Raw genomic sequence first — 21754 nt, forward strand, 5'->3', positions numbered from 1 at the left:
GTAAAATGTTGTATTGTTAAAATTATGTCCCAAGTAACACATAAAACTTCGTAACAGGAAACATGAAGTTGTCCAAGAGGAAAGTGTCCCTTTATAAAGGAGAATGTTGGTGCTCACTGTCTTCATCACACACTCTTACTGATGAAATAACTGGGAGTGTTGTACACACACAAAACCACCTAGGAAATGATATCACCATGAAATATTCAATCAGACCTCCAGACAGGAACGCTATAATAAGTAGAGGAAATAAAGCACAGATTTTAAAATAGCACAAGGAAAAAAATTAAAATTTAAAATATGCAGAAATAAGTCCGTATTCTTCAAAATACCAATGTCATCAAAATGGTAGTAACAAAATTAAAAACACAAAGGGATGCAAAGATAAATCACAATAGGAAATTGCATTTATTATTGTATAAACGATTTATAATAACTGTTTTATTAAATTTTAATTTTTATTGAAAATAGATTTTTTTCATACAATATATTTTGATCATGGTCTCATCTCCCCTAACTACTCTCAGATCCTCCTCAACTCCCCACCTACCCAAATCTACACCCTTTTTTCCTCTCTCATGGGAAAACAAACAAGCAACTGAAAAAACAGATGAATGGGACAAAACAAACATAAAAAAAAGAGCCAAATTAAAAGCACAAGAAAGATATACTGACACAGAGACACACTTTGCACAGACAGAGTTCCCATAAAAATCCAAACCAGAAAATCCATAAGCAAAAGACCTGTGAGGTAAGACAAACAAACAAAAATGCCCAAATAAAGCATTATGAGAAAAAATCCTCAAAAAATTCATTGAGTTTGTTTTTTGTTGGCCTTTTACTGCTGGGCCTGGCAATTGCTCTTAACTGTGGTTTCTATGCATAGTGAAACTCTGTTGGAGAAAACTAAATCTTCCTTTGAGAGCCATTGCCAATTTCTGGTTTAGTGAGGGCTTTTGTCCATTTCCTCTCTCAGTTCTAGGATCCCATCTGACTTAGGCCTGTGCAGATCCTGTGCATACTGCCACAGTCTTTGTGAGTTTTTATGTGTTTCAGCTCTCTTGTCTGTAAAAATCTGTTTCCTTAGTGTCTTCCATAACCATTGACTCTTATAAACTTTCTGTCATCTCTTGCACAGAATTCCTGAGCCCTGAGGGGAGAGATTTGATGTAGACACCCCATTTAGGACTGAGTGTTCAAAGTCTCTCACTCTCTGCACATTGTCCAGTTATGAGGTAGCTTCTCTGATGATAGATAAGCAAGATACTGATCTATGAGTATAACAGAATGTTTTATTGCTATGTTCCTTTAGCAGAACAATAGCATTTGGTTTTCCCCTAGGTCCATTGCCTATCTAGTTTTAGGTTCTTGGTCACCTGAGCAGTTTGAGGCATGGTTTCCACCTCATGGAGTAGAACTTAAATCAAATCAGATATTGGTTGGTTACCCCCACAAGCATTGTGATACTATTGTACCAGAGTATCATGTAGGCAGATCACCATTGTAGACTGAAGGGCTTATTGCTGGGTTGGTGTTTATTTCTCCCCTTGTAGCATGGAGAGTACTTTCCACTGCCCTGAATGCTTGTCAGTAGAGGTGAAGACTCTAGTTAGGCACCAGCTTGACTTCTCTGTGTTCAATGAGTTATGTAGGTATTGTCTTCAGCAATAGGGTCTAACCATCAGTTTGTGGAGAGCACCAAATAGCCTTTGTTTGCCTAGGTTGTTTGTGAGTTTCCATGGGGCCCCTTTGGCCAACAACTCAATTAGATGTAACCCATTCCTGGCACATTTTGTGATGAGAGATGCCTAGTTAGGCCTTTGTCTCCCACATTATTTGGTGATTCCATTTACATCTTTTTCATATATGTATATCTTTTAAGTAGCTTCTACTGTAGTAGGTTTCCATATGACCCATCAAATGACCCTTAGTGTCAGCTGTCCTTCCTTGTATTCTTTCCTCATCCTGTCCTTCCCTCCCTCTTCCAGTCCACCCACATCCACCACCTTCAATCCATAACTATCTGTGGTGGTTTCAATGAGAATGGTCACCATAGGTTCATATACTTGCACTCTTAGTCCCCAGTTGATAAACTGAGGATTAAGAGGTGTGTCCTTGTTGCTGCTGTCTGAGGGTTAGTATGTAAGTTCTTAGCTATCATGCCTGTCTTGGAGCTGCTATGCTCACTGCCATGATGATAATGGCCTGAAACCGTAAGCAAGCCCCCAGTTAAATGCTTTTCTTTATAAAGGTTGTCTTGGTAATGGTGTCTCTTCACAGCAATAAAACTAAGACACAATCTATTCTAGTTTCCTTTCCTTCCTCACTAGTCCCTTACTCTATACCTAACTTCTCAGATTATATGGGTTGTACCCTGCTTACATAATATTTAGAAGCTAATGTCCATATATAAGCAAATACATACCTATGAAATATTCTTGTAGTAATGCCTTTTTGTAAGGACTGCTAGCCCACAAATAATGACATGGAAACTTATTATTACTTATAAAAGCTTGGCCTTAGTTTAAGCTTGTTACTAACTAGTTCATGTAACTTAAATAAACCCATATTTTAAAATCTACATTCTTACATGAGGCTTATTACCTCATCTCCATACTGCCCATCCTGCCTCCTTGGCTTCTGGCTGCAATTCCACCTTTCTTCTTCCCAGAGTTCTCTCTCTGCTGGGAAGTCCCAATTATACTCTCCTGTCTAACTATTGGCCATTCAACTTTTTATTACACCAACCATGACAATACGTTTTCACACAGTGTACAAATATCCCACAACATTCTATCAGAATTTAACCAGTCTTCCATATAGTAATGTTACAAGTATAGAAAATAAAGTACAAATTTTAAAATACCACAAAGAAAGAGTCAAATCAAATTTAGAATATAAATAATTTCATATTCTTCACAAAATCAATATTATAAAATGATAGTAACTACATTAAAAGACATAAAGCCATAAATAAATTTCATTTATTTTATAAACTATTCATAATAATTATTATAAAATATATTATGGAATGTTGGATAAAAGAAGTGATTCAATTTACTTACAGTGAATACTGAATCCTGGGGAATTTTTCTCATCCAATCTTTTATTGGTGTTCTTTTAACTGTGAAATATATAGTTGGAGGCTTTATATCATAGTTGGCAATATGCAGACAACTGAGAGATCAATGTCAATAAAAGTTTCAACATTTATTATTATTTCTTAGACAAAAAGCAATCCTGTTTCTAGGCTATCCAAACATATCAAAATAAGATAAAAAACTGGAATTAAAGAATTCTTTCTTGCCGGGCGGTGGTGGCGCACATCTTTAATCCCAGCACTCAGGAGGCAGAGGCAGGCAGATCTCTGTGAGTTTGAGGCCAGCCTGGTCTACCAAGTGAGTTCCAGGAAAGGTGCAAAGCTACACAGAGAAACCCTGTCTTGAAAAACAAATTCTGTCTTACAGATGTTTCCTGTGTTATGTCTTCTATTTATGACTATTGATAACATTTATTCAGTGAGCTTCTACTACATGCTGAACAGTGTGTTGCTGCAAGACTATCACAGTGAATGAATAGGTAAAGATTTTATTATCTTACAGATTAAACTTTAGGGAAAAGATCCTCAAAAAATACTACATGGTAGAATGATAGGTGGTATGTAGAATTATAAAGCAGAAATGTGGAATCAGGATGGTTTGCATTTTAAATAGCATCCTTAGGCAGGTCTTTGTTAAGAAAGTGACACTTGAGCAAAGGTCTGCAGTTGTCTTGGGACACATGTTTTAGACAGAATTACCAGCAGTTGGCAAGGAGGTAGTATGACTGAAACACAATAAATAAGAGAAAAAATATAGTTAGGAAATGGACTCCAAAAAGTAACAGGCAACCTGAATGTGTAGCAGGACTTTTTAAGCTCTTTTAAGGGTTTTTATTTCTTTCTCTCATCAAGATGGCAATGCTAATGATTATTGAGCTCACAAATGATATTACTGATGTAAGTCTTCATGACAGTACTCTGGCTGTTGCAACAAGAAAAAACATGGCAAGGTTGTAAATAATGAGACCTTTTAGGATGCTATTTCAAGAATCTGAGGAAGAAATAGTAGTAGCTTATTTTTAAGGAGAATGGCTGCTTATTTCCCAGGAGGACATGTATATTGCAGACATATGCCTTGCTGAACTGGGAAAAGGGAATCTGCCAAGAGGCAAAATAGTGAGAAGCTAGGTATTAGTGAATGGAATTTTACTATCACAGATTGGTATGGTGAGATTGGATGAATATCCTGTAAGTGAGTTGGTTATGAGGGGAAGAAGTTAGACTTAAAATGTCTTGCTTAATACATGGTCTAAGAGTTCTACACATTAACAGTTATGTAAAGTAAACTGTAAGGTAGAAGAAACTGGAGGCAGATCTGTCAAATTAGGGAAAGAGACGCATTTGTATCAGTTCCTAAAGGAATAAAAACCAAACAAATAAAATTCTTATCTTTATTCATCCCACTTGATGCTCGCACAGAGAGGGTATTTATAGCTAGTGTTAACCAGGAAAACAAACAAACAAACAAACAAACAAACACCTCCTGTAACATCCAGGAAAGGCATTGAACAGCTAGGAAAGCTGATCACTCTTCCCTGTCTGCCAACACTGAAACTGCTGGACCTTGAGTGGAGAGGAAGGAGGAACAATAGGACTAGACTATCAATCCTTTTACCACACAGTTTTAGAAAGAAAGACAAGTGAAGTTTAATCAATATTTTCACATTTCATTCTAAGCCTTGGGGACCTTAATCCTGGCCTGCCTGAGGAGTTGTGTGTTGAAGGTTCAGGAAAGAGCAGAAAATTGAAACTGAATATACCATCGGGATTTTAAATGGATTAACCTGTAATAACTGAAAGTGACTGGATATATTTGACATATGCCAAGGAGACAGCAGGGCACCCAAATAGGAATTCTCATATTATTAGGAACATAGTGATTGTAGAAAAAATAAATCTACTTAGTAAAATATACTTAATAAATGATTTGCACAGAGACTATTCACTATGTGTAATGTACTTTATTTATATTATCAAATTTAATATTCCTTAGAAACCTTGTATTATTCTTTCAGAGACATAGGGAGTTTAAGTAGCATGTTCTGTCTTACATACATACCAACTAGTAGGGATAGGATTCAAAACCAGACAGCACAATTAGACCCTTTTATCTGAACCATTGATTTCAGTAAAACAGTGGAATAGAAATTCAGGATTCAACTCCTGGTAAGCACTTTAATATGCAGCTGGTTATTTATTTATGTTGCTTGTTCGTTAATTTCTATGATCTTCAGTCTACAGAGTGAAATTTGCCAAATTCCACTGGGTACATATAGGAATAGAAAGATATGAGAAATGAAAACTAATTTGCAAAGTGAAGCATTAGCATATTGCCATGTATGTATTTGTGGTATCCTGGAAAGGATTACACTCTCTATAGGCTTTTCTCCAAGTTCAGCTTTCACCTTTGGAAAATCAGGTAAGAAATCTTTTGCTTTTCTTGTAGGTTTTCATCTGAAGACCATAAATGGAAGAATGGGCATGCTGGGATGCTCATGAACTTAGCAGCAGCCCACTTTTCTGTAGACTTCCCCATACAGTGTCTGTCTCTGAATTCTTCTCTTTTAATAGGTCCCAAGCTTCACTTTCTCCTTGAATGTAGTTAATTGGCTGGTGATTTGTCTACACTTACAATTGGTTATCTGTTCTCTCTCAGTAGAGAGTTGCTTGGCCTTTGCAAATGAATTGTATTTATTGGACCAACTCATCAATTAAAGATAGGGAAAAAAAACAGATTTCTTGCATGCACTTTCTCTTTTCCTTGCTAAATTTAGTGTGCAGGTATAGTCACTGTATCCTAGAGCATTCTGGATAGCCGTATAATGCTGTGGAATGATGCTTTTGTATACTGGTTTAGTGAATGCTGATTGGCCAGTAGCCAGGCATAAAGTGTAGGCAGAATGGGCAGACAGGGAGAATTCTGGGAGGAGGATGGCTGCCCAAGGACCAACATGTAATGGGACACAGAAATGTGGCAAAACATAGACTAATAGAAATGGTTTAACTTAAGATATAAGACCTAGCTAGCATGCAGGAAGCCTTCCATGGCCCTAATTTAAAAATAATATAAGCCTGTGTGTGTTTACTTGGGTCTGAGCAGCTGTGGACTGGGCAAGACACAGGAGTTCAGCTACACTCTAAAGTAGAAGGCACATTCAGAGAAGAATATCTTAGAGTGGAATACCAATGGTGGGATATCATTGAATCCCAAGAATGATCAGTTAGTTGTGCTCTATTGATGAGCAGGACACTGTTTCCCTTTTAACACCTCTCTTACTTTGCTTATAAACACAGATCATCAGTCACAGCTGATACCCATTCCTTCCTGTGAAATTACAGAACTTGTTCCAGTATTAATAGGCCAAGATATTATTTTCTGTCAAAAGGTGGCACAGGCACAGTCTCAGGAAATGTTCACTGTGGAATGAATAGTCTTCAAAAACAAGATGGAATACATTAACCACATTTGGTTTCAATATCCATACCTTTTAAAAATATTGTTATTTTTCTCTACAAGGGCAATAAGGGGCTGGAGAGATGACTCTGTAGTTAAGGGTACTTACTGATCTTACAGAGACTCAGGTTTAGTTTCTGGCATCCACATGGTGGCTCACAGCCATCCATAACTCTAGTTCCATGAGACCTGATGCCCTTTTCTAGATTCCATAGGCCCCAAGAATGCCTGTGGTACACATATGTGCATGAAGGCAAAACACTAATATCCAATAAATAATAAATAAACAAATAAATAAATCTAAAAGTAGTTTTTTAGTAGCAATTAGTGCTTAATTAATGAGCCATCTCTCAGTCCATCAAAATTTATTTTATCTCAGTATTTTTAGATAATTTTATACTATATTGTAGTTACCATTACTAATGCTTTTTAGAGTTTTCTTGTACTAAGTCTTGGTACAGATTTATTTTTCTTGGTTATGCTCGCTGTTCCTCAAGATTCATTTATTTAATGATTCTGAAGTATTTGTGTCTTATATCTCTTTTAATATTGCTTCTTCCATATTCTCTCTTCTTCTTTCTTTACAGAAGTATGTTAGCCTTTTCCACCATATATATCATCACTTTTTCTGAATGTTTTGATATTTTGTTTTTGCTACATTATATGCTATTTCTTAGTTTCTAGTTTACTAAATATGTCTTCTGCATTTATAGTGTAGAGAGACTTAGGTTTTTTTTTAAATTTTAATTATACACTGTTATCTGGAGAAATTTGATTTGTTCTTCATAAACTTTTTTTTTTAATTTTGGAGACAGGATTTCTATGTGCTGTCCTGGAATCAACTTTGTAGATCAGGCTGGCCCCAAACTCATAGAGATTTACCTGCCTCTGCATCCGTAGTGCTGGGATTAAAGGTGTGTGCCACCACCTCTTGGACTTTCTGAACATTTTAAGCCTTTTTTCCCCTACTACTACATTGGTGCTATTGCAGTATAAATTCAAAATGTCCCTAGTAGGCTCAGGTATTTGAACAGTTGATCCTCATTTGATGGCTCTTGGGTGGGAAGGGTTATGGAACCTTTAAGAGGTGGAACATTGCTGGAGGGAGTAGTTATTTGGTGGTGTACCAGCTTTGAGGTTTTTATTGTCTGTCTCTACTTTTTATACTCTCTCAGCTTCCTGGGTGGAACAGTGAGCAAAAAAAAAAAAAAAAAAAAAAAAAAAACAGCCTCCCCTCTTTCCCTCTAAGGTTTTTTTGTTGTTGTTGTTGTTTGCTTAATTTGGTTTAATGTATTTTATGAGTGTAACACAGTCAGGTACAGAATAGTGGTCTAAAAGGGAGACAGAAAGCTCTCCCAAGGAAAGGGAAATAGAATAGATAGCTATGGAAGGATCATGGGTTGGAGGACATTATATTGGGAGAATGAAGTTGGGAGGCAGAGGGAAGAGTAGAAGGAGGAAGAAAACACAGGGAGAGATAGCTTGAGAACCTACTCCTCATACTGGATTGCTTAGGCTTACTGAAACTTGATATGCCATGTTTTGTTGATACCCATGGGAGGTTGTCCCTTTCTTAACAGAAACAGTGGAGGAGTAGATTGAAGGATGCAGAGGGGAGGTTGGAGGGGGGAATGGGATGCAAGGAGAGAGGGGAAACTGTGGTCAGGATGTAAAATTAATAAATTAAAAAAATAGAAAAATATATGTATATAAAAAGCATTGGAAGAGTTGTATGGAAACCTAGTATACTAGAAGCTTCCTAATATATCTACACATATGAAGTCAATACAAAGGAAAAAGCCAAATAATGGGAGAGATGAGTCCACACCAGACATCTCTTCTCATCAAATGAAGCATCTAGTACTAGGATTGGGTTACATCAATTTGATTGCTTTTGGCCAAAGAAGTCCCATGGGAACCTCCAAGCAACCCAAGCTATAGGTTGCTCTCCACAAAGTGATGGCAAGATCCTATTGCTGAAGACAACACATATACAATTCGTTGAAATTGGAGAAGTTGAGTTTATACCTACATAGAGCCTTCATACTTATATTCTAATGTCTTTGTTACAGGCAGATACTCTACATGCTACCAAAGCAGAAATGTAAACCCCAACACAGCCAAAAATTATTTGATCTAAATGGTGTTCTGTTTGTAAGATATGCTAATGCAATTGTGGTGCAAAGATTGTAGGAGTAACCAACCAATATCTGATTTGTCTTAAAGTCCACTCCACCAGATGGAACCCATACCCAATACTGCTTGGGTTACCCAAAACCTGAGACTAGATTGCTGTGGGATAATGATTTTGTACTGATTTAATAAAATGCTGATTGGCCAGTTGCCAGGCAGGAAGTATAGGTGGGATAAGCAGTCAAGGAGAATTCTGGGAAGAGGAAGGCTGAGTCAAGAGATGCCAGTCCACTGTCCAGGAAGCAGCATGTAATGGCACAGAGGTAAAGCCATGAAAACGTAGCAACATATAGATTAAAAGAAATGGGCTGAGTTTAAGTGTAAGAGCTAGTCAGTAGTAAGCCTGAGCTAATGGCCAAGCAGTTTAATTAATATAAGCCTCTGTGTGTTTACTTGAGGCTGAGTGGCTGTGGACTGGGCAGGACGCAGAAAAACTTCCAGCTATACTAGATAGCCCAGGGACCTTGGACTAAATACTACTATTCTAAAAGAGTATCAATAAAATGACTCCCAATGACATTCTACTATACTCATAGATAAATGCCTTGCTCAGCCATCATCAGAGCTTTTTCTTACAGCAGGTGTGAGCAAATGCAGATATTCTCAGCTAGACATTATGAAGACAGTGAGAGACCTTAGAACACCCACCTCTAAATGGAATGCTTCCATCAAATCTCTCCCCTCAGAGATCAGGGAACCCTGCAGAAGGGGACACAAAAAGAGGGCAAGAGCCAGAGGGGATGGAGAACACCAAGGAAACAGGCCTCTAAATCAACAGGATCAACACACATTTGAACTCACAGAGACTGAGTCAGCATGCTCAGGACCTGCATGGATCCACATCAAATAGGCTCTTAAAGGTGAAAGAAGTGGACACATGTTCCCATCCTTAACCAAACAATCTCCAACTGATAACCATGTGAAAATGAAAATTTATTTTTCTTCAAGGGAGTCTCACCAGGCATACAAACTACTCTTAAAGGTAGGCTATATGCCCAAACAGTAGATGGCCAAAAGAAAATGAACTCAATGGCATCTTTGGAGGTTCCTTTTTTCATAATGTCATGTCAAGGCTTTTTCTTTTTCTTTTCTTTTTTCAAGTGGGTACTGGGAATTGAACTCAGGTCTTCTAGATGAGCAGCCATTGCTCTTAACCTCTGAGCCATCTCTCCAGCCCCAAGGTTTTTCTTTTAATTCTAATTTTATCTTATTTTTTAATTTTATTTTATTTGTATTTTTTCTACCCTCAGTTTATCCACAGTTCCTTTGCATATATGTATGGCTTTCAGTTTAGTGTTTTTATAGGATTCATGAGTGTATGAAAGAGTGGGGCTGTGAGTTTATAGTCTCTTGTGTCTTTTCTGGGGTTCTTTTACTTGTTTGTTTGTTTTAGCCAATTTCAACGTATTAGTTTTATTTTGTTTTATTTTATTATTATCCCTTACAAGCCTGTTTGTTTTCTAATGAAAGACAGAATGTGGGTGGAGAGGAACTGGGGGGAGTTGAGGAATGGGAAACCTTAATCAGGACATATTATGTGAGGAAAAAAATCTATTTTCAATAAAAAGAAAAAAAATAAGCCTACTTATTTTGTAATAAGTGTCTGATATTATGGTATTATAATTTGTAGTATTTGCACATTTGTGCACATGTACACTTGAAAATGTTTGTTATGGACATCAGCCTATACTCTAGGACCCCCGATGAATTATCTATATTTCTAGTGTAAAGCATAAAACATTCTTACAGTTCTATAATTTTTAAATTCTGAGTATGTATGTTGAGATCATGCTGTGCCATGCTCTAAGTTATTCCATATTGTGAAAAACAGGATTTTTTAGGATGTGCCTTGACCTGAGATTCCCCATTATTCAAGCAGATTTTCAATTTATCTTGAGGATGGAGGATTACTCTGTAGATAGATGGACATATGAACAGTACCATATGCCAAGGAGCACAGAGTGACAAATTGCTATACCTGGGAAGAGAAAGGATGCCATGCTATAAATTTATTGGAATAAATTGAGACTGTAGGAAAACAGGTACATATTAACCCTGTATCAAGAAAATCAGACTCAGGAATAGACACACCAGACCAAAGAACTGTAGTAACTACCTATTCTTGATCCCATAAAGAGGTGGTATCCTAGCACTGTGATGACCATAGCCCCACTCACCTGATGTCTGACCACCCAGTAACTTATGAGAGGCCACTAAGCAGGCAGATCTTGACTTTCACAGGTGCTTTATTAGGCTTAGTCTATGTTGTTGAAATGGTTTACTTAAATAGCTATCTGCCTATTCTCCTTTTTATGTGTCTGGATCTGCCTTCTCACCCTTTTTCCTATACTACTTGACTCATCTCTGCAACTTAACTCTGATCCTGCAACTCTGATCAATAGCAACTGATGTGCCTTTGCACAGACTTCAAGCACCATCTTTATATCACCTCTGAAGAGACTGTATTTGTGTTTCTATCAGTTTCCCAGCTTTGGCTACTCAGGCCTTTCAGAAACTCTTTGAAAGTCCTTGCCTCTTTCAACCTTTTTAGCTACTCTGTACACACATACACACACACACACACACACACACACACACACACACACACACTCACATTCACACACTCACACACACACGCGCACACATGCACTTACTGTGTGCTACATAATATATTATACAATATTAGTAATTAATATTGAAGTAAAATAACTTGGGTTTCCTTGAGTCAGTGCTAATAAATAAATCAAGACTAATGCCCATGAAACCACTTGTGGATTTATTGTTACTCAATAATTTTGATATTCTGGAAAGACATAAATGTGTTTGCCTATGTTTCTGAAATAGCATGTTTTTGACACTGTATTACATGGTGCTGTATTTATGAGAATTTTATGTCACCTCCAGAGAAGTCTTAAGCTTTAATCTAACACTTAGGTTTTCTGTTAACACAGTGCCACTTACATTTTATACCGTTTTTTTTTTTTTCCTGCTGAGAGATATTACACTGTAAGACTATAACCACATGTGTGATGCTTCAGGCTTATATCAACATTGCCTCTTTGAGGTGGCCTTTCTGCTGTTTTTCTCTTTGGCAGAGAATATGATTCTTTGAAATCCTGGCTTTATTCAGAGGTCATTTACCAGACCTCTGGCCCTGATTACCTTAGGATTTTTCCCTCACCCTCTTGCATAGCCACCAAATTAGAGGCTCAAGATCATCAGGTATCAAGCACATCTTCACAGTAGCTGAGACTTGAATGTGTTTCCATTCCATAGTTTAAAGAACACTTTTAGCCAGAAGACATTTTAGTGTATATGCTATTGCATATGCTATTAATTTAGTAAGTGAACTTGTAAGTCCTATGTGCTTACTCTGTGAGGAATGTTAAATGAACCTAACATCTCTTTTCCTTATGGAATTTTCCAGTTTACTGGGAAGGTATTACAAATACAGAATACTCTGAAAGAGTCACATAACAGAATTACTGATGAAAGAAGCACCTGTTACCTCAAAGGAGCAAAAAGGACTGTTTATTCTTAAGCCAAGTATAGTTGACTATGGTACAGAAACACGGATTCATATTCCAGCATGGCAAGAGTTCCATGAAATTTAATTGTAACAGAACAAATATCACATCACAAATAAAGATACTTTTCAAATATTTTGGTGGAATTATCAGGTAGGCCAATTACTGAAAAACAAGGAAATCTTAGCTATAGGCCTTAGATACTATCTGATGGCATTCTTAGCCTTTTGAGTGGTGGAAGTTTGGGGTCTGTTTTTATAGTCTAAAGCATGTACCCAATGGACACAGAGATGATAATCACTTACAAAGAGGGGCAATAAATGGCTAGTAAGAGGGACAGTTATCTCTGAATTTGCAACATGCTAAACTCTCCACATCATTGAAGCTCTAATCAATCAGCCTTTGTAGTCATAGCATCTTTCCAGGAATTTTCATTCTTAGGATACTAAATTTAAAATGAAATGCCAAGCTCACAACTGCCCATAACTACAGTTCCAGAGGATCTTATCCTTCTTCTGGCTTCTGTGGTCACCAGCACATAAATGGTTCACATACGTATGTGCAGGAAAAACATCCATACATAGAAAATAAAACAAAAATAATTATAATTTAAAAAATAAAATTAAATGCTAAATAGAAGTTAATTGTATATTGAAGATGTGAAAAACTTCTTGGAAGAAGCAATTTCAAACTTTGGATACATCTTAAATAGTATTCGTCTGTTAATAGAGAATTTGATGTCTTAAATATCATCATAAATATGTTAAAATTCAGAGAGTCTTAAATGGTTGAATATATTTATTTGAAATGACCAAGCTGATAAACTTTATAGAAATTCAGTTGCCATACATTATGAATCTCTTTTCAAAGTTATTGTCTGGCAATAGTTATGAATTTTTAGAAATAGACAAAAAGAAGAAAATTCAAATCATTCTGTAGAATCACTATTTACATGGGAAAATAAATAACAATTTTGTTCATATGTTTTTAAAAACATCATATAACCATACATTGAGTCTACACTTAAAATACTGAAAAGCAAAATATACTATAAATTATGTAGTAACCTGTTTTATACTTGGCATATTACAAGCAAGTTAATATGACATTTAATAGTATTCATCAGTGTTATTTCAATTGTTATATAGCATCTTTTGTAAAAATGTAGTATACTTTCTGTCAGTAAATCAATTTCTGATATTTAAATGACTTTTAATTTTTCCTTCTTATAAACAATATTGTATAGTACTTCTGTATAACATGGTCTTTAACACATAAATACTATTTTTCTTGGGAGAACTTCCACAAGGTAAGTTTATATACCCAACAACATACAATTGATGTTTTGATGCATATTGCTGAATTTCTTTCAGGAAACATTTCAATAGTATATACTCTTACTTCTGGGACCAAGGTGTACATTTTTCACACACAAGATCATTTGTGATATTGATAATACATAGAGTAACCATCAGAAGGAAAAATGTGTTTTCTTCTTATCTTTCATTAATGTGCTTTCTACTAAGGTGAGATATTTGAAAATTTGCATTTGGATTTTTAATTCCCTCCAGTCCTTGTTTTTATTTTTTCTTTTCTCTTAATCCCTTTATTCAAAACATTTATCGAGTTCTTTCTGCTTGCCATGCACTACTCTGGGTATTGGGGAAGATAGTTTATGTAATAAGTGGATAAATTATAGTCTGTTGATAATATGTGCTAAGAAGAGAAACAAAGCAAGCTAGAAAGTAGAAAGTAGAAAGTGGTGTAATTTACGGCCTTGGTTATTTAGTTAGGGTAATCAAAGAAGCTCTTCACAAGTAAGACACATGAGAAACCAAGCATTCATGTATCTATGTAGAAAAAGAAGTATTATAGACAAGGAAAACAATTAAAATTATCCAATGTGTTTGAAGTATTATTAATAGCAGCCCAAATTTATGAAGGTGTGGACCATCTATAGCTTTTCTTTCTAGTCAACTTAATTTTGAGAGTAATGCAGGAGATTAAAGTGAGCTTTCCTTCTTTGTAACCAAACTTACACAATAATTAGAATTTTAAGAACATGTAAAAGGACATAACTGTTTCAAATTAAATTTAGTACAATGGTGACAGTTTTATTTACTTCATTTTGAGTACCAGGCTATTAGGAGGAACTGATTTTTGTGAAAGTGCTGAGTAATCATGAACTGTTTATTGCTTTATACACTCTCAAATGATAGGGACTATTTCTTGTAATAAAAATGTAGAAAGATACATAATGGCCTAAAAGAAGCTTTAATATAAGCTAATGAACAATTGAACTTTATTCTTCAGAACTGATGACAATAATTTTATGAGGAAATAGCTGGGAAATAAACCAAGAGACAGAAGTACACTGATTTCTGAAAGGATTTCACAGAAAGTATGACTGCAATTATTCAGACAGTATGTTGTGGTGTTAATTTCACATTGGATGGCAGATGGCAGTGAGATTCCACATATAGTAGAGTTAAAACTTCAAATTTCAGGGTGTTTAAATGCTGCCCTTTTCACATCTGATTCTGTTCACAAGGATGCCTACGATCAGTCTTGATGCCACTTCAATTTTGTCTTCTTAGCTAGCTCCATATTTTCCCTATATTATTTTGAAATGTTTTCCAGCATTCTGTACTTCCTTCCATCTTTTTCTTTATTGTATCTAATAGCTACTTAAGGATGATGAGATCAAATGTAATATGCCTCCTTTGTTTTGCCTGCCAATGTATTTAATACAAAACTGTTAAATTTAAAGTTAGTGACATATTAAACAACAGAAAAAAGAGCAAGTAATATTCAATATATATTTTTCATTAATAATTAAACAGAAATATATATTGGCAAATACATGAATCAGCATTGTAGGATGGAAAAATAACCACAGCTTTAAAAGCCAACAATTTTCCCCTATGGTGATTTAAAAAAAAAACTTACATATAATATATTTTGATTACTGTAGAGGGCATGAGGCCCTTGTGCTTACAAATAAGCACCAGGGAAGAACAGGAACATTAAATAGTGTTTTCTCTTTTTAAAAGAGATCATGGGCTGAAAACATGAAGCAAAATAAACCTTGGTTGCCTGTAAGTTTATTTTCTCAAGTATTTTGTCATTGTGAAAGAAAAGTACCTGATATAAGTCCTTCTGAAGAGCTCTCCTTTCTTACCTTTTTTGCAGAATTATTTACAACAGTCTACATATGGAAGTAACCTTTCTGTTAGCAGAAGAATGGGTTAAGAAACTCAGATACAGATACAAAGAAATGTTTTTCAGCCTTAAAAATAATGGAATCATTCTAAAATGACCAAACAGATGAATTTGAAAGGTGTTTTACTAAAAAGATACCCAGACACAGAAGGACAAAAATTTCATGATTTCAGTTATATAAAGGGTATATAAAAGTTAATTATTTAGAAATAATGGAAGGGTGCTGAATGAGAGAGAATACAAACAGAAATATGGAACTGATGGTCAAAGAGTACAAAGTCATAGTTCAGTCAGATGAATAAATCTAGAAATAGAATTAATATCATAATAATTGTACTTAATAATACTAGATTCTTTAGAAGGAGAATAGATTTAAAGTGCCAGCACAACAAAAAAGTCATGTGAGAGGAGGAATACATTCATTTCATTGGTTGTGATAGTCATACAAGCATATATATGTAATTTATATATGTATATATATAAAAATAAATTATATAGCAGTTCATACATGTATTAATATATAAGCAGTGAGGTTTTTAAAAAATTTTGTATACATAAAATATATACAGTTTATGGGAAAGTAATGATAATGAAAATAACATGACAATAAATTCCTATTCTATACAAGCTCAGGCATCTTTCAGGGTGGTATGACTGTAGACTGTATTCTCATTTTAGTGTTGATCTCTGTCACTAGGAGATAAACTAATCCTAACTGATTATAATTGCTTCAAGTATACTACTACCAAATGAATGTGAATGATTTGAACTAAAATCATTGGCTTTAAAGAACCTGAGACTAGATAGGTTGTGAGCCTCAGTGAAAAACTACTGCTATTATTATGCTAAAGGTGCATAGCAATAAAATGATTCAAAATTCCTAATGACATATTGCTTTACCTATAGATCAGAACATTGCTCAGCCCTCATCAGAGAAGCTTTTTGCTGTAGATGGTGATTAACAAAGTAGTCAACAACTGGATAATGAGCAAGAGTGAGAGTCTTTTGAGCACTCAGTCATAAATGAGATATAATTATCCAACTCTTCCCCTCAAGGCTCAGGGGTGTATGTGGAAAAGGAGGCATAAAGATTGTAAGAGCGGAATGTGCTAAATGACTTCAAGGAGACAGTGTATTCCAGACACAACAGAACTGATACACATATGAAATCACAGAGACTGTGACAATGGGCACAAGACCTGCAAAGGTTTGAGCCAGACAATCTCCTAGCACTGAGAAGGGAAAATGACACAAAGTTTCATCTGTAACTAAGAAGCTAGTTGTGATTGATACCTACTGAGAAAGAGAAAAGTAGTTTTCTGTAATGGAGTATCACTGGGTATGTCAACTACATTCCAGAACAGGCCCGGTGCCTAGGAATCCTTAGCCAACACAACAGGGATTTTTGTAGACTTGATTCACTTTGGTTTGTTTTGGCATTTTATGTTTTATTTAATTTTGTTTGTTTTGATTTTGATTTGGGAGAGGATGTTGATTTTCCTGGTTTTTTTTTTTTCAGAGAAAGAAAGAACATGAAGTGGGAAAGATCTGGGAGGAGTTGGGGGAGAGAAAAGAATATGATCTTCAGGGGTTTTTATGACCGGTAGAGACAGCTAAGAGTCAATCTGCATGAGGCAAGAAGGAAATCTAGTTCAACACAATTCAGTTGCTGGTGTTGTTTCAAACTTCTAGAGTTTAGCCCTAGGAAGTTTATTTTAGGCATATTTAATTGCAGTACAATTTTGGAGAAAAGTTTCCTGGTGATAACTCAACCCCATATGTAAAATAAAGCTTAAAATCCCATATGTGCAATGAGACAGAAGGTCTTCAAAGTACATATGACCTCTTCTATAAAGATGAGTTGTATTGACTGAGAAACAATGCTCTTAATAAGAGTCTAGGGAGAAAGACTGAGATAAATATAAAAGTCTGAAGAAGTCAGATATGGCCTGGCCCTACAGCACAGAAGATGCCAAGCTACTTCCATTTGTAAAGAACAAGTGACATCTCCCGTAAGGATGAGTTCTATTGACTGAGAAACAAAGCTCAAGATAAAGGTCTAGGGAGGAAGCGTCTGGGATAAACATATATGAATGGGGACTCAGATGTGACCTGGTCCTACAAATAGCATGGGTCACCAGGCTGTTAAGTACATTCATCCCCACCCCTCTTGGTGGAAAATAGTCAAAACCAATTTGTCCTACCCATGTAATGTTGGCTATGTGGCCTTCCACTGGGATGTGTCAATATACCAAGAGATATATTCTTTTACTTTGTGGACAAAGCTTTTAATAAATGTTTTCATACACTATTTTCTGATATGATTTCCCTTTCCTGAACTCCTCCCAGATTTTTCCCCACTTCCCCTCCCACCACCACATCCACACTCTTTGCCCTTCTGTCTCTTATTAGAATACAACCATCTACGAAATAATAATAAAATAAAATTAAGTAAAATAAAAACAAGCAAAGCAGATTCTTGGGGAAAACTGAGTGTTTAATCAGCTGTTAGTTGTTAGTGTTGTCTTGACTAGGGGTGTTACTTCATGCTCGCCTCCTCTCTCCATGTTGTAATTTGGGTTGGCTTGAGCTTCCACAGCTCCCATGCATGCTGACATAAATGTTGTGAGTTCATATATGAATTTGCTCTGTTGTCTTTTAAGTTGCTATTTCCATGTAAACATCAATACCTCTGGTTCTTAAACTCTTCTTTCATAGTGATCTCTGAGCATTGGATGAACAGGATGTGATATTCTTTTTAGGGCTGAGCATTCCAAAGTATGTTATTCTCTGAACCTTGATCATTTGTGAATATCTGTGCTAATCATCATCTACTGAAAATAGAAGCTTCTCTGATGAGGGTTGAGAGGCTCATTAATCTATAGGTATAGTAATAAGTCATTAAGAGTCTGTTTACTACTGTATTTATTTAGCAGAAGAATAGTAGTAGGTTTTCTCCTTGGGTTTTTGGTCCATTAAAGAAATAAGATATCAGTTTCAGCCTGTGTCATGGAACTAAATAAAATCAGAAAATGTTTGGTTGTTCCCCTGCTATTCTTGCTACTGTTGCACCAGTAGGTGTGCCTTGCCAGGTCACTTGTTATTGTTGATTTTTAGGATATAAGATTGATGATTAGTTTTATCCTTCATACATAGCATCTTCAAGCACTATGGAAGCTAGCTGGTAGGCATGCAGCTTCCAGTACAATACCAGCTTGAGCTCTCTCTGTTTTATGGCTCATCTTCTGCAACAGGATCTTACAGTCAAGTTGTAGAGGATAACCAAAAACATTGACAATAACCTATATTTTTTGTAGGCCTATGGAACCAGTAGACAACATCTCCAAAAGAAGATTCCTATTCCTGGCACTGGGCTTTTTATTTGTTATCCTGTGGTTGTTTAGTAGGGGCATTGTCAGTTCATTATAGGGTAATTCCATTTTAACTCCCTCAATTTAAAGAAGACACACACACACACACACACACACACACACACACACACACACTCACACGTGCACGTGCACCCACACATGCACCTACCCCTGTCAGGAATACTCTGCAGTAGTAGTAATAGGTAGTTTTCCATATGACCTTTGGAAAGGGTCTTTTGTGCTTTATTCTCTTGCTTTCAGCCTTTGGAAGCTCAGCACATCATGGCAAGAGCATGCAGTTGATGAAGTCTATCCACCAGTGATCCTCCGGAGAGTCTAAATCACATTTTCATTGATATCCATCAAATGACCTATCTTCCACATACTTTAGCTCTTCTCAATAGTAGCACAGGCTCAGAACCTAGCTTGTAACACATAGGCTTTGGGGAATGATTTAAAATTCAAATTGTAGCAATACTGATTTTATTTCCCTTGAGTATATATAATTTACCTCTGATTTGTGATGAGTCTTCTTACAGTGCTTTGACTTGGTGATTACATAAAAGTAATAAGCAAAGTGGAAACTATACTTTCTTTAACTTTGGTATTTTGAGCTTTTCTCTTGATAGCAACATGTGACATGATACTGTCTCACAGTTCCTTTTTAGGCACATAAATGCAGCATTAGTACATTATGCTAAGCCATGACATTACATAGGTTGAGTGTGTTAAGTGAATGTTATTTTATAGTTTAAGATGAATTTTTCTGGGCTATGACATCCTTGTAAGTTCAGAAGTATCTGTACCCAGAAATCCTGTTTTCAATCTTATGATAATTTCAGGGATTTTGAGGAACATTCATTCTGATTTCCATATAACAATGTCCATTTATATTGTTACCAGTAGTGCCCCAATTTTACTGTTCTCTACATCATTATCAATACTCATATCTGTTTTGTAATAACAAGACTAATAAATGAGAGATCATATTTTCTATTTTATTTTCTTTGATAATGTTAGTAGAATAGTTGCTTGAATCTCATTTTTAGAGATTATTGGTATTGTAAAGAATCTTAATGCTTATTTTGCATGTTAATTTTATATCCTATAACTGAATTGGTTTGTTAGTTATGGTTTCTCCTACTCTTCTAATTATTATTATTATTATTATTATTATTATTATTATTATTATTCCTTAGGACTTTCTACATATAGGATAACAATATCTAAAAACAGACACGTTTACTTCTTTTCAGTTCAGATGTGTTTTATTCTTTTAATTTGTGTGGTCTCACTTGCATTTCTAGTATAACATTAAAGTACAGGTTGCAAAGTTGAACAAATTTGACTTCATTTAATCTTGGAGGAAGATTTCTACACTGACTATGATGTTAACTGGGAGCTCCTCGTAAATAATTATTAATGTTTAACTTTTACACCTTTGTTTTGAGAAGTTTTATCATGAATCAGTATTGTACCTTGTCAAATGTTTTTTCACCATCTGTTGCGATCATCACGAGATTTTTGTATTTCATGTTTTTAACATAGTATGGTAATGCTATATAAAAGAAGAAAGACTAGCTCTCAGTGTTCATAACCAAAAGTGCATCTTACTTATACATAAATTTTTGGCTCTTCTGATCTATAATCTGAAAGCTGTGTAATCTAAGAATCCTGGATTAAGGCCATACTTTCTATTAATTGAATAACACAGCAAATACATATCTAATAGGAATGAGGAACTTTTGTCTTTATTTTCAATGCCTTGTTTTCAGTGCACTATCTTAGATCTGGTCAACATATCCCATACATGCATATACTGTTCTGAGTGAGGATATGAATGGGTCACACAGAAAATAGGAACATGGTACATCAGAGCATCCAAAATGTAGTAAAATTGATTAAACTGATTTTTTCTTAAAGATAAGTTAATTCTGAATAGGTGTGGGTACACAGTGTATAAACAGAATGAGTACATAGTTACAAATAATCTAAAAGCACATTGTTGACTTGGTTACAGTTGGGTAAAAGTTTGATTTGTAAAGGCAAACCATGAACATTATTTGTCAGAAAGAGAATTCCCACAATATAAGATATCAAATGCATTGATTTGTGTATACTAAACCAACTTTTCATTTCTATTTGTAATGTCTATCTGGCTTTAGTTTGAATATGATGCTTTATTTATAAAACAATTTAGGAGTATTTCCTCTGTTAAAATTTTTGAAAGACTCCAAGAAATACTGCCATTGGTTATTTGAATCCCTTCTAAAATTCAGCAGTGAAATTATCTAGACCTTAGCTTTTGAGTTGATTTTTAAAAGAATTCCAATTTCCAGTACTAAGTAGGTTTTGAAATCAGAGCTTACAGAAACAAAAACGTAGCATCCAGTCTTTCAAAGGAAGACAATTAATTAATCTATGCTGCTATTATCAATGAGTCATGTGATGTAAGTCAGTGGTACTAAACTGTGTATTTATTTAGAAAGAAAAAACAATTTACATTATGAATTTACCAGTTGATAAATGACAGAACAAAGAAATATAAAACTCTGGTAAAATTTTAGGTAGCATATTTGTGCTGTGGGATAATGTGCTCCAGGTTTTTATTAAGAACTATTAGGATTTGTGCTATGAATTTGTCTTTGTGTTGTTGGAATATACCACAGAGCTTTACAGATAGCAGACTAATCCAATGTTAAGTCATTACATGCTCTGAGACTAACAAGTCTACTGTTTTGGCAAAATTTCATGTGTGTTATATAAACTAAATAAACATTTTAGGAAGCATAAAAAGAGTAGAGGGATGGTATACTCCAAATAAAGACAGAAAACAAATCTTGTTAACTGTACCCAGTAGACCTGTCCTTTATCAATAATAGGGAGA

The sequence above is a fragment of the Onychomys torridus genome, chromosome X, assembly GCF_903995425.1.
Source record: "Onychomys torridus chromosome X, mOncTor1.1, whole genome shotgun sequence".
NCBI classification, from domain to species: domain Eukaryota; kingdom Metazoa; phylum Chordata; class Mammalia; order Rodentia; family Cricetidae; genus Onychomys; species Onychomys torridus.